We start from the raw sequence: 14,999 nt of genomic DNA on the forward strand, positions 1-14,999 counted from the left end.
GCATAGGCGGAGCCGTGTATAGAAAAATCATTCATAAAGACCTCAAGGAAGGTCTCTACCATATAAAAAAGATACTGTAGACACCCTATTTTTACCGAACCCTTAACCCATCATTTTGAATAAAAAACCTATTGAATAGGTGAATTAGAGTCCCAAATTTAGTTTTAGAGTGGTTTAGGATCCCAATTAGGTTCCTTTAAAATTTTGTCGAAATCCGTCAAGGTTTGCCTAGCAAATGAGCGAAGTTCGTGAGATAGTGTATATATAGTGTAAAAGAGGGGAGTGGTTTATCATGTTCGGAGGTTGTTTATTTAGATTCATTGGTGGCAGAGAGCTGTCTGTGGGTAACTAAAGGGAGTCAAACTCATTGATAATTTTCACCAAGTGTTTTTTCCCGAGACCACCCCTATTTGAATACAAGCAAGCTAAATCATAACTATTAGAGGGTGTCTTGTCAACTTGTAGGGCTTAAAAATTATGGGGTTTTCTATAAATAGAAGTACCCTCGTCTTTTTTTGGGGGACACATTCTCTATTTTTCTAGAAAATTCGTGAGAGAGAGAGAGAGAGAGAGAGAGAGAGAGAGAGAGAGCTTAGAGAGAAAATCTCCAAAATCCTCAAACCCTAACATCAAAACCCTAGATTTGTTCCTTCTTCTCAAATCACCGGTTAGATTCCAGCTATTCTCTGGCCAAGTCGGCCAAGCTTCGGCCACTACTTCTCCTCATTTCGGTTTGCTGAATTTCACTGTCTTTTTTATCATTTTCAGCCACAAAACCCTAAAGCCTCATGAAACCCTAACTCATTCCCCTTTTCTTCTTCTTCATTTTCTTTTCATTCCTCCTCTATATACTTCAAGTTGTTGACTATGCTATCCTATCCTCATCTCAGACCCTAGAATTTTCTTTTTTTTAAAGTTAGATCAGGCCTTAGGAGCTTAGATCTGAAAATTGAAACTTTATTTTCAACAAGATCTACTCTTCTCCTTCATTTGTTCCGTTAGGATTTGTGATTTTAGCCGATCTGTGGAAAGTGAGAAGATCTGTGAAGAATTGTGAAATAAAAGTAGAAGTTTCAGAAGATAAAAAGAAGAAGAAGAAAAGAGTATTACAAGTGAAGAAAATAATCTTATTCAGGTAAGGTTCAGATTATTGTTTAAGATACATATAAATGCATTTAAAATTTAAGATGAATTTTCGGTTTAAACCTGTTAGACCTAGGATTTGTGAAGATTTTCTGATGAAAAGCATGTTATATCCAAATTTTTATGATGATTTCTCAGTTTATTATTTGTTAGATGTAAAATTATGATAGATCTCATGTTTTAGGCTTTGTTGATTCTTTTGTTGTGGCTTAGCTGTGTGTTTACTTTACATATTTCTTTATTGTATCTTGCTCTGCTCTGTTAATTTTTTTTCTTTCAAAAATTAGCTTTAAAACAAATTAATCAACATGCCTCGGACAATTTTTTTTTACAACAGGAAGTGTGCTTTTTGCATGTATCATTCTGTAAGGTTTCAATTTCGTTGCTGAAGCATGAGTGAATTACTAAGAGTTTTCTCTATGTTATATTCTGGATGTGAAGAAGTAGATGATTATAGGACAAAGATGATTTAGGGGGGAATGATGTAGATTGATCGGTGGAAATATTAGTTGATTATACTTTTCCTCATAGATTGTAAGTTTGTCAGAAAGAGTTATGAAAACTGATTCTGAAGTTTGAAGTAAGTGTGAATCATTCATTTGTTTAGCTCCTGTTTCGATACCTATTTTGGATCAGCCTCTGTGTCTTGAATGGATTGATGAATTTGTTTTTATTTTTAGCCTCCTTTGGATGTTTCACTCTTCACCTTCCTTGGACACAAGTATAGGGGGAATTACTAGTTTGAATTTCATATTGGTGATATGAAGATACCACTGTTTCATAATGCTTAGCATTGTATGACATGAGCTGTATAGGGAGTAGAATGAACTTGTCTTTACTCCCCCATGGTTTGGTTTTGTTTGTAAGTATTTTGCTCATGGCAGTCCCTCCTTTGTCATTAAGACATGGTGATACTTATAGCAACCCTCACCATAGCAGCCCTCACCATAGCAAAACCTGTTTAAGATACAGGGCCTGAACGTTTGACATAAGCCAAAGAGAATAAAATATTATGACTTAATTTGGTAAAAATATTTATTATTCATTAAGAGTTTGTTTGGAGTAATTTTCTGTGCTTCCAAAATGATTTGCCAATATCTTGAAATTCTTTTTTAACGTTAGCTGTGTTTGGGAAAGGATATTATTTTTACAAGTTTGTTCTGTTAAGGTGCATAAGATATATAGTAGTCATTTTAGTTTTATTTTATTTTATCAATGGACAGTTGTCTGTTTTATACTCTTGTATTGATGGCTGCTAAGGTTAGTTTCTATCATAGGATATTTCAGGCTTATAAAATTTCATTTACTTAGCAACCAACTTTGAAAATATAAGGCAAGCAAGGTCATCATTAAAACATGACACTATTGTGTTTAGGTTACAGACATTGATGATGCTCTAGTAAAGAGGTAAATTGTAGTCTATACTTTATTCTTTATATTGATTGCTTCATAGTGGTTTCACTAAGAGTTATGGATGGTATCTAGTTTGTTCATGTTATGCATTTTAGGGATTGTTTTGAAAGGATGCATGTAGTCAATATGTTATTTGAATAGGATATTCATCAGTAGAAAGTTGGCAAGAGTACGATGAGTTGATATTTTTCTTATTGTCTATCATGTAACCGTGTAGGAGAGCAGTAGGTCCCAATTTTTATTCCCTTGTTTGATTTGCTTTGGTTTGAACAAAATTTCACTTATTTTCCCATTACATTATTTGTCAAAACATTATAGTGCAAGAATCAAAAGCTTCACCCTACTTTGTATTCTCTTGTTTGTATGCATTTTGGTTAGTATGTTCCATCTAAATTTTATGGAAATTCATTGCAAGGGTGATGAAGGCGCTCGCCGAAGTCCATCCTTAGGGGACTCGCTCAGTCCTATTAGCACTCCCCTCTATTATATAGTAGACTACTTTCTTAGTCTTTTAGACGCCCTTAGACATTTATTATTTTCATTGCAAGGGTAATGAAAGAGTTATCTAGAGCCCCAATAGGAGACACACTCTGTCTCATTAAGGCAGTTCTCCTCTGGAGATAAGCCTAGTTGTTTAGAACCAATCCTTTAGGAAGTAAACCTTGACTTTGGCAAAGAATTAGCTTATAGGAGGCATGCCTTGCCTTGTTTGTAAAAGTCGTCTATAAGTTGTACCCCCTATTTGTAGAAGACCAATTTGGTTTGTTAGTTACCTTATTCCCTATTTATCATTGCAAGGGCAATGATAAGGATACTTGGAGCCCGTCTTTGTGTCTAGGAGACTTGACCCGTCTCACTAGCACTCTTGTTTATCTCCCGTGTGTTTATTATACAGTCTTTGACTTATTTGCCCCCATTTTGGTAGCGTTATTGAAGAGTCTTTGATTTGTTATCACCACTTCCTTAGTGGTTATTGGTTAGGACTTTGTCTTTTAGAGTTGTTGCTACTCCTCTTTATAGGGACTATATTAGTCTTATTAAAGCCTTACCTGCTTGGGATCTTATCATGTTTTTTTTCATAGTTGGGACACTAGTTTACTCGTTTTGGAATCATTTCACTTTTAGTGAATTTGTTTATTTAGGGTTTCCCTTTGCCCTAGGGTGTTGCTTCGTTTGTTCCCTTTGGCCTTTAACCGAAAGGGTGAAAACATTTTAAAAATCTAAAAAATTTGAACATTTGAAAAATCTAAAAATGCTAAAACATTTTAAAACTAAAAAATATTGCAACATTTAAAAATCCAAAAACATTTGAAATCATTTTAAAATTTAAAAACATCAGAAATTAAAAATTCAAAAAACATTGGAAAGTTTAAAACCTAAAAAATCTTAAAACTTTTAAAGTTATTAGTAGTAGTTAGAAAAGTTTGTTTCCGAACTACATTGGCTTGACCCTCTTCCACGAGGTACAGACAGCTTGTGTTTTTTATCCCAAGTTCAGTCAAACTTTGTAACTAAACCATTTAAACCTTTCAAAATACAAAAATATTTCAAACCTTTCTCGATAAACATTGTTTTTAAAAAGCTCTTCCTCTAGAGTTAGGAGTTTGTCTTAGATAGAGTGTTTTGGTTGTTGTGTGTTTGTGTTAGAGTTAGGAGTTTGTCCTAGCTAGGAACGCCTCCGTCCGGTCAGTTAGCGATCCACACTGCCGACTGATGACTAGAATATGATGCGTTAGTCTGCCCATTGTTTTCCTTAGGATACACAACTTAGTTGCACATAGATTGTAGGGCCCACCTGCATTAGTTTAAGGCTAACTAACATCTAGTTAGGGCATATAGGGAGTATTAAAATTCACAATCCATTTAAATTTAAATATCATTCAAGAAGCTTTAAAAATCAGTTTGGTCTTTTAGGATTGAGTCTAGTTTAGTGGTCTAGATGTCTTAGGCATCATAGTTTAAAATAGGAAGAACTACGTTGCCTTGATTCTTGTGGAGGCGGGGATACGTAGGCGGCTTCGGATGAACATCAGACCATCCGAAGAATCGGGTGACAACATTTAGAATCTTAGGGTTTGTTATTAATATTTTAGAGTTTGTATTTATGGTTACCATTGTTTCTTGCGTGTATTCCTCTCAGATTGAGATTATTTTTCTTATTTGGTTATTCACATGCTTAGCTGTAGCATTGGCATGCCTATCTTATCTAGTTTATGGCTTGTTCACATGTTTAGCTATAGCATTTGTTCATATTCTATTGATCACATGCTTAGTTGTTAGTTACTTTACTGTTTTTCTCGCTTATCATATCTCATCATACTTGTTCCTTTATTTACCTTATACCTTTAGCTGTAGCATGCATGTGTTTGCCCACCAGAACTTAGACACCCATTAGGCATGATACTCATAACTTAGCTATGTGTAGGTGACACTTTATTTATTTATTTATTTTGTATGTGCTTATTATCCCCGGGTCATGCATGTTTAGGTAGACATTTTTCTCGGGGATATTTGTTCCCATTTCACATGATTTTCGCCTAAAACTCTTCAAAGTTAATAATAAATGGCATAAAAGATCAAGTACTTGCACTTGGGCGGATGGGGTGCTCTTCAGACCTTCCTCATTCGTAATCAGACACGGACCTATATTTATTTCTGGTTATCCATTGCACAGAGGATTAGTTTTTATGGGTTCCAGGGCTGACTTCCCTGGATGGTGACTCTGAGTTATTTTAGGTACGTCTTGGTTTCAAGCCCTGGATCCGGATCAAGATGTATCTCATTTTTATCGCCACTCGTGCTATACTATGAGAGTGGCACCATTTCGAGAGTTCCTTGGTGGAGCTCTCCTTCACGTGGATGATCAAAAGGACCGACGGAGGACCGTTTCCTCGCCGCCTCCTCTCGGATCGGGGTCTACAGGCTGGCGACTCTGCTGTGGAGTTCTTGAAACATTGCCTAACTCTGTAAATATGTCATTTTTACTAATTTTGAAGAAATTTGGGCCAAAACCAAGTTAAATGAGAACTTTTTTGCTTAGAATCTAAGGGCACCAAATAGGTGTGTAAATAAAATGAGGGATTCTCACACTGCACAGCATGCATTATCATATTCTTTATTTCTTTTATTATTTTTTATTATTATTGGGTCCATGGTATAGATACAATATATGCCCGACTGGGAGGTCATTACCCTGATGGCCTACTGGATCTATTTACAAGCTACGCGCCAGTGCTGCGGCCGTAAGCACTCGGTGTACCTGTGTTTACAGCAGCAGATGAGCAATGAAGCATACTATGCATAACATTCGGCTCATATGCGTAGTGCTCGATAGATTGAGTTCGGAGCCCTACTTTGTTTTATAAATTATGTATATCTTTACTGACTTAATAAAATCCAACTAGGTGATACACGTGTTTATATATATTACATTCATATAGGGATGAACATGTGTTGCTTACACATGTAGAGCTTAGAGTTAGGAGCCTTGTCCCATTTTTAGACTAGGGTAGGGTAGCTTATTTTACATGGCTACAACGCAATCCTAGTACACTCACAAGTCTGTCTTGAGTTAAAATCTCCTTGACTCCGCTAGACTATATTTAAGGCTGGTGTCCATGGTTAGGATATATGTATATGTATATATCTATATATACTGATTATTAGAATAGGGATTTCTTCTTAGTTCGGGTTCCTTATCTAATTCAATTAAATATATCTATTCGTTATTCAGATCCGGATCTGGTTTGTGGGTCTTACTTACTGTTATCATGTTCATGATCTATCGTTCGATCTTTCGGTCATCGGATCTGACCCATTGTCATATATTCTCATTTATGGACAGTCTTTCATTTGATTACCCTTGTTTGGTGACCATATTCTATTTACTGACAGTCTATTTATTTTTTGCTATCATTATTCGAGTATTGGTATCCTTGCTGAGAGTCTTATATTACTGAGCCTATTCATATACCTTTATGTTGAGTTATGGGATCCTTTTTGTAGCGCCGTCATGCTGCCAGATTTTACCTAGAATATTTTGAGCATGACCGCTGTTCTAACATTTTGAGCATGGCCGCTATTCTTTAGAGTTAGTTAAACCATGAGTTTACCCTACCTTGACCTTCTTGTCTAGCCGTTATGCTGCTGAATTTTTTCACACAACATTTTGAGCATGATTACTATTATTTAGAGTCAGTTAAACCATGAGTTTATCTTGCTTTGACCTTCTTGTATAGCCGTTATGCTGTCGACTTTTACCCAGTCAGGGATAAACCATCAGTTTGCTTTATCCTGATCCTTTTGTTTATTTCTATTTATCCATTTCGTAGATTGTTCATCAAATTACTTTGATTATTAGATTAGTGGCCTATACATGTCGTTCTCATGACCACGATCTATTTGTTACCCTTTGATAATATATCCATTCTTTTGTTGTGTCACAGGTTCATGTTGTGTATCTATTACTTATTAGATTATATCCTTGTCAGTATACTGGTTTTGTCTTAGATCTGGCCGATAGTTTGTCTGTTGTTCTCATATAGCCATGGTCTATCTTTTTTATCCTCTTGATCATACAGTTGTTGATATTCATCACCAGATTTAGACCCGGTCTATGACCTACTTCTGTCTTTCTGTGGCCGTGGTCTATTTTCTGATTTACTAATCATCTTTGATCATCGATGAACAATGTGATGAGAAAATGGATAACTGAGACTATTGAAGCCTTTCCGAGTGAACAATCAAAGTGGAGTACAGTTGAGCAATTTATCAGTACTTTCTATCACTTGAATCCATCAGGAGTGAATTGGCATTTTCTCCAAGCAGCTGCTAGACTATGGGATCCCGTTCTTCATGTTTTTCGATTTGGTCCTTTCCAACTTTGTTCCATCTTCGAAGACTGGTGTGCATTACTGGAACTCCCAAATGAAAGATTATGGATTAAACCTTCAAGTATAGCCTTTCCTCAAGAACTTTTATGCAAATTATTCAAAAAAGGCCATAAAAGCTCTGTCATGTTTAACAAAAACAGACGTGCAAGTCCAAGCCCTCATTGACCTTTTTTTCAAAAATGTCGATCATACCAACTCCCGTTTTCAAGAGTGTCAACGTAATGCTTTAATTTTTGCCGTCTTTGCACGTTACATTATTCGCGGAGACTCTCACGCCGCTCCTTTGACCTTGTTAGTAGTAGTAGATCAGATCAATAAAGGGAGGAATCCTATCCCTATAATGCTAGCAGAAACCTTTTATGGACTAGACCGTATTGCTAGTAAAAAGGTTCTGGATAATTTTTCCAGATGTATTAAGCTGTTATACGTGTGGCTTTGTGAAAAAACTCACTATCCTTCAGCCACAAAACCGCGTTGAGTACACCCTTAAGAGTTTTCATTCCTGAAAAATAAAGACTAAGCAACCTCAGCCTACTGAATGGCGCCATTGGTTGCAGCATATAGGGGAAAACCAATTTTACTTGGTAAGTCATTCGTGCTCACAAGTTATTACCAGCACCTCCCCATACTCATTCGTCTATCTCATGGGTTTAGAAAAATCTTCTTTCTATGCACCTCTGTGTTTCCCTCGTCAGATTACTGGAATCTCGTGTCCTCCCAAGGTTATTACACCACCTTGATGTGAAGACCTCAGCCCTTTGAATAGTGTCTTTTAGCCAAATTTTCACTTTGAAAAGAGTAAATCGTCGTCCTTATGTTCAAATGATGCAACTATCTCGGTGAAAGAGGACCGGCGTCGCCAGCTCCTGTAGACACCCCCATTTTGCTACACTTTAAAAAAGTAAAAGATTCGGTAGTTTGTCAAGTCTCGATTCCATATTCCGCAATAGATTAGGCATCCATGCATTCTACGGTAGATTTAATCTCATTTTAGGTGTTTGAAAGTTGATTCACAATTCTAAAGGTTTCTAGGGTGTTCCAATGGTATCTAGAAGATGAAAGTTCAAGTTTCTAAGCAAGTGAAAAAATTTGCTATTTTTAGAATTTTCAGGGTTTCCCTCATTTTTACCCATTTTTGCACTACATGGGTATTTTGGTCTTTCCCGATGTGTTCCGTTTGACCCCCGAGTTGTGTTTGAGAAATCTAGAGCGATTCCATAAATTTTGAAAAAGTTGCTGTTTTTAGAATCTCTCAAGATTTTCCCCATTTTGTGTAACTTGGGGTTGTGTTGGTCATTTCTGGTGTGCCTAAAGATTACCTCTAAGGTATGACTGAAGAATCCTCTAAAATTTCAAGTATTTTAAGGAACCTGCTAGTTTTAGAAACTCATTGGGCATCCATATTTTTATCATCTTATAGATATTTCGACCATTTTCTATATATCCAAAATCATCTTGAGGGTATGGCTGAGAAATCATGAGTAATTTCATAAGTTTTGGAAGACCTGCTAAATTTAGATTTCTCAGGGTTTTCCAAATTTTTGCACCTCGGGGTAATTTGGTCTTTTCTTGTGTGATACTTTGATCCCGGAAATGTGTCTGAGAGATTATGAATAATTTTCTGAATTTTGGAAAACCTGCTAAATTTAGAGTTTCTAAGGGGTTTCACTTAATTTGGAAGTTTTGAGTGTTGATGACGTTTTGGGTATTTTCAGGGGGTACCAAATGATCCTGTTTGATATTGCTCAACAAAATGACCCAACTTTAGACGTTTCTATTTTTGAAGTTTGACCGCAAAGACTTTCCATTTTTAACTTTTCCCCTTAGGACTGAACCAATTTGAGGGTATTTTGGTCGCATTTGGATGTGTAATGGTCAAATAGGGGCATTTTGGTCCAAAAAGTTATTTTTCCAAAAAAGGATGGTTCGATCATATGTCGATGGTGCACCATAAATGTCATATGGGTTGGGTTTATCAATAAAAATTTTAAATTTAAAGGATTTTATTGAATTTTCATTAAGAAAACTCAAAATACATGTCATAAGGCCCATTGGGCTAAAGTCCACAAGGTGGGGGTCCATGGGGACCTACGCATGTGGGTCGGCCACATAAGTGGGCGCCTCACATGAGGAGGCCACATGCAAAAACGTCCAACATAGGATGAGGTGGTTGGTGACATCATATTTGTTTTGAAAAAAGAATAAAGAAATGAAGAGTTATAATTAGAAAGGGCTTGTATGATCAGGTTACTAAAATGGCCATAACGTTTTACCTTCTCGTCCAAAATAATTTTGATTATACTTGTTTCGAACGTCTCGAAAATATCTACAACTTTCTAGTTTATGACTTTTCCTGAATTAGCCTCTAAATTGGTCAAAAATGAGTTCAAACGTCGGACATCCCTTTTTAGACGAAAATCATTCATAAAAGCTAGTTTCCTATGTGAGAAGACTTCTAGATTGATCTTGAAGGATCTCCATTGTGTAATTTAGCATTGCTTAGCTTGCAAGAAACAAGGTTTAGAAATAAGTTCAATATGAAAATCAAACAATGAGAAAGTCAAAGCACAAATTGGAAACTAACTAAAGATGTGAGCTCTCACATGGGAAATTACTATTTTTCTCTTAACCCTAATTTTTTCTATAAAAATAAAGCAAGCACAACCTTTGATTTTTCTCAAAATTTTTTTATCCCTCTCTCCGCCATCTTGGAATTTGTTCCATTGTTTTGTGTGCTTTGAAGTTCATCTCTATCACTTAGTTCTACGCAAAGTGCTTTCATATATTCAACATATTCAACATTAGAGGCTATTCGGGGTTTTCTTTGTGATTAATAGTGTAAGTCAAAGCGTATATCTAAGGATTACTTACCTAGAGACAAGGAGAGCTAGCAAGGTTGGTCTTCCAAAACCCTCTTTCATGTAGTTTAAACTAGAAGCATGCTAGGATTGAATTTGTGATTTTCTTTGAAAAACTATTAAGATGAAATTGTTTGCATGTGAAATTTTGAGGAGATGAGATCAGGTTTAGGTTATTTCATAATCAAAAATTTTTCTTGGAAAATCTATTTTTAATATTAAAATCCTATTTTTAAAATTAAGAGGGTTTAAATCCACTTTACAAAGCAACTTTAATAAACCTTTAAAATTTCTTGAATTTTTCAATCTCTGAGTCTTTTGTGTATTAAAAAGCATAGAAATCTGGAATTTTCAGAAATTTTGACTTTATTTTGACCACGATTTGAACTTTTGAACTTTTACCCTTAAAGGGGTAAAATTCTAAAGATCGAATTTAAAAAGATGTCAAAACAGATAAAAAATCAATAAAAATTTAAACATGATGGACTTTTAAGGTTTTGAAACAGTACGAATTTTTTGAAGAATTTTGAATTTTTGTTAAGGGGTTTAAAAATTTATTTAATCCCGGGGGTATTCTTAGAAAAAACTAATTTTGGAAACATATATAGAGTTTCTAGAGATGTAATTTGGATGAGAAGTAACTAAGACTTTATCTAATCTCCTGTGAATGTTTGAAGATTTTTGGTTGCTGTTAGATACTTGTTTATGATTTTTTATGCCAAATCAATCATGCCATATTAAATCGGAATAAAATAGCAAATTGCAATGAAAAATTCTAAAAATATGTTATTAATATTTACTGCTGGAATTACATGTTGTCACAAAGTTTGGATTTATTGGGATTAGATTTACTATATTTTTCTTTGTAAATTTATAATCTGAACAGATACTTGTAAAATAATAAATTGATAGTAAATCATCTTTAAAAATCGTGCAACTTTTATAGTAATCCTTTATTGTCTAGATACATCTAGTGTAAGCATTTCATCTTATTTGGATTAGATTTTCTGTGAGTTTACGTGTAAACCTATAATCTGGACAAATCTCTTTAACATTGGAAAATTGATAGTAAATCATTTTTAAAATCCATGAAAATTGTACAGTATCCTTCTCTGGTCGAGAGGTTGTTACTTTAAAATTTTGAAATCATTTAGATTAGATTTGCTATAAGTTGATGTGTAAATCTATAATCTGGACAGACATCTTTAATATTGGAAAACTGATAGTAAATCATCTTGAAAATTCATGACAATCTTATAGTAACTTTCTATGGTCAAGAGGAAGCTACAGAAAAAATATAGCCTAATTGGATTAGATTTGTTAAAGGTTGATGTGTAAATCTATAATCTGAATTGAAATTTTAAAAATCTTTAAGAGAATTAAAATAAATTCAAATTTTTAGAGAATTCTTATTCTCTATCATGCATTCAATATTTGCTATGCTATAGTTTAACCTCTCAGATTGTGTTCATAATCGTATCCAATTTGCGATCAATTGTTGATAATTTGAGCATTTAAATTATCGTATGTTGTTGGCTCCGAGGTCCACTGTCCACGGAAATCCTGAGAACTATGCCAGGCAATAACATACTATAATTTATGTGCCAAATTATGCAAGGGTAGAAACCACGATTTTCTTTCATGAATGCAACTCAAAGCTGAAATTCGTCAAGCTCTAGACCCTTTGGTATTCCTTAGATGTTAGGAATCGAAAATCTTTAAAAAATTGAAAATTATTAACTTAATAAATTAAGATCATTCGATCCATGCTTTCAGAACCGTTGGATTGCGATCTCCCATTGTAGGAACCTTTAGGGCCCCTTAGGAACACTTATGTCGTGTTGTGGTCTAGGTTTTAGGGTGTCCTAGAGTGGGTGCCCTAGAGTTAGGGAGTTCACCCTCATCACGACCGATTGCTATTATTAGCAATCGAGTCATAGATCTAGTTACACTAGTTACCCATTTATCCCATAGGACAAGCTTAGTTACTTAGGATGTAGGTTCACATGCATTAGTCTAAGGGATGTCTTGTACTTAGATAGGACCTGTAGACACCCCATTTTGACCGGACCCTAGTCCTCAAAATCGAATAAAATTTCGAAGCCCGATCTCAAAATTTCTGCAAGATGTGCCCATATCAATTCAGTAAGGAAGAAGAAAAGAGAATTTATCCCATCCCTTTTCCCATCCGAGCCACCCCTTAGTTGAAAAGAGTAGTCATAAATGCGTCCAAAAGGGGTTGGCTAGGAAGAAATGGGGGCAAAAATATATCATTTATTTTGGTAGAAAGTGGCTGTCCATAGGAAGAAAGGGGGTTAAGTATGTCATTTTTTTTAGAGAGAGGTGTCCGTAAGAGTGAAAGGAGAAGCAAGTATACAGTTTTTCCCTAGGGTCTCTTTCAACCTGGACCACCATCTTATAGTCTAACAGAATGGTCATATATTTCACTATGTGGGTTTGTCCAAAGCAAGAATGGGGGTGTAAATTTATGATTTCCCATTTATAAAACCCATCGAGTGAGGTTTGTTGAAGGGGGAGGGATTTTCATTTTCTAAAAAAAGGGGATCGAGAAGAATTTTTATAGAGAGGGAGAGAGCCGCGGCAACCATCTCCATTTTCTCCGGCCAGCCGCACACCTTCCTCATCTCCGGCAGCACCCTAGCTCCGGCCAACCTCCGTCAAAGCTCGGCTCTTCTCTCTTTCTTAGAAATCGGATCTACACACACACACAGAGAGAGAGAGAGAGAGAGAGAGAGAGAGAGAGAGAGAAAGCTCCGGTCATCCTCTCCGATCAACCTTTTCCGGTGGGATTGCCGAAGCTCCGGCAAGCTCGATTCTCTACTACTGGATCTACAGCTTCCGGATCTATGATTTCTGCTGACGAGCTCTTCTTAAAGAGAGAAATCCGTGAGAAGAGAGAAGAGAGAGAAAAACAGATCTCAACCAAGCTTCATCTTCTCCGATCACTTTTTCCGGTGAAATCACCGGAGATCCGGTCATTGTCTGTTTTCTTCAGCTATTAGTCTTCTCCTTTGATCCTCTTCTTCCTTTTCTATCCTCATCAAGCTTTAATTTGCTCTTTAAATACCGTAATACAAACCCTAGTCTTTCCCCTTCTTCTCTAGCAAACCCTAACCCATTTTCCGATCGGAATTCCTCAGATTTCCATGAGTTTTTCATAGATCCGACGATCTACTTCGGGCTTCCATCATTTCTATTGCTAATCCCTAACCTCCGATCCTCAAATTTCAGATTTTCTTCTCTCTTATTTTTTCTTTAGATTTGAACTTTGGGAGAATCTCCATTTAAGGTTTGTAGAATGTGGAGAAGAAGAAGATGAAGAAGCATAGGGTTTCTAGTATTATTGAGAGGGGTTTTCAATCAATGTCACCAGATCTGGTGATATCTCGGTGTTGAGCGGAATTCCGGTCATCTTTCCAGACATGTATTACGATGAATTGCTCGTCGTTCATGGCCTTCGCCAGGTGCTAACATCACAGGACATTAATTGTACGGATCTGTAAGTTCTTTGCAAAAATTTGTCCGAAATCTGCAATTGAGGTAATTCTCTGTCATTTCCCCCCAAATTTGTTGATTTTGTGTGAATATGCTGGATATCCGGCGAGCTCTCCTACCTCGGATCAGATTTGTTGATCAGATCTTTTAATCTCTTATCATTTTTCTGTTATCTGTAAGTATTTCCAGGAGAAAATTCGTAAGATCTCATATGTTGTGGCTTGTGTTTATAAGTCTGTTGTGAATATTTTGTGGATGTATGTCATATAGCCTCAGAAATTTTTGTGTTTTCTTATCCTATTCTTAAAAAAAAAATTGTAAAAATCTACAAAGTTATAAGCATGCTAAGTGTTTAGTGGACATCACACACATTTGGATTCATGTTGAATTGATTATATAAAAAAACTGAATAAAGAGTACTTTGAAATAAAATTTGAGAAGATTTCGATAAGGATTTCCAAAATTAAGCCTATAGTCCAGTATTTATAAATTTAATACTTCTCTTTCATACTAAGCTTTGAGTTAGGGTTCGAAGACGGTAATAAATGGATTGTTCAGGTGAGATTATCTCAAAGCTTATTATACTCATTCCTTTTTATTTAAATAAATTATTTAATAGGAAGAAGGTGGATCAGATGACTACTCTATTCGATATTATCGACATGAGTACTGTCTGATTTCAAGGCGGGATATAGAAATATTATCATGTGTATATGATATCAGATGATTACTTTAGCATCATCTGATTTCATCTCCATATTGGGGTGGTGTTTGTGGTTGGGCATAGAAGTGTTTGATATTGTTTTCTTTTACTTTATTAGGCTATCCAGCGGCTGGTCTGGACTAATTAATAATGTTGTTTATCATTTTATGATTGCTATAGATTTTTTATTATTATTGAAAATTCTTCTTTGCTTAGCACTTGATTTATTTTTATAAGAATAGAATGGAATTTGCGATTATCTGGTAGCCTTTTCTTCTCTCTTTGATAGACTAACACAGTCTTACAGATTTCTGTTAATTTTCTTTAGATACTAGAATCCCCTCTCATTGCAAGGGCTATGAAGGAGTCATCCCGAGCCCATTTTTTTAGAGGACTTGCATAGTCCTAGTAATGTTTTCCCTTCTAATCTTTTCTTCATTTTATGAGACTGTTTAAGTCTTTCAGGTTTCTTTC

The sequence above is a fragment of the Tasmannia lanceolata genome, unplaced genomic scaffold (genome assembly GCF_043159265.1).
Source record: "Tasmannia lanceolata isolate RefF3 unplaced genomic scaffold, GAP_Taslan_0.1 ptg000020l, whole genome shotgun sequence".
NCBI classification, from domain to species: domain Eukaryota; kingdom Viridiplantae; phylum Streptophyta; class Magnoliopsida; order Canellales; family Winteraceae; genus Tasmannia; species Tasmannia lanceolata.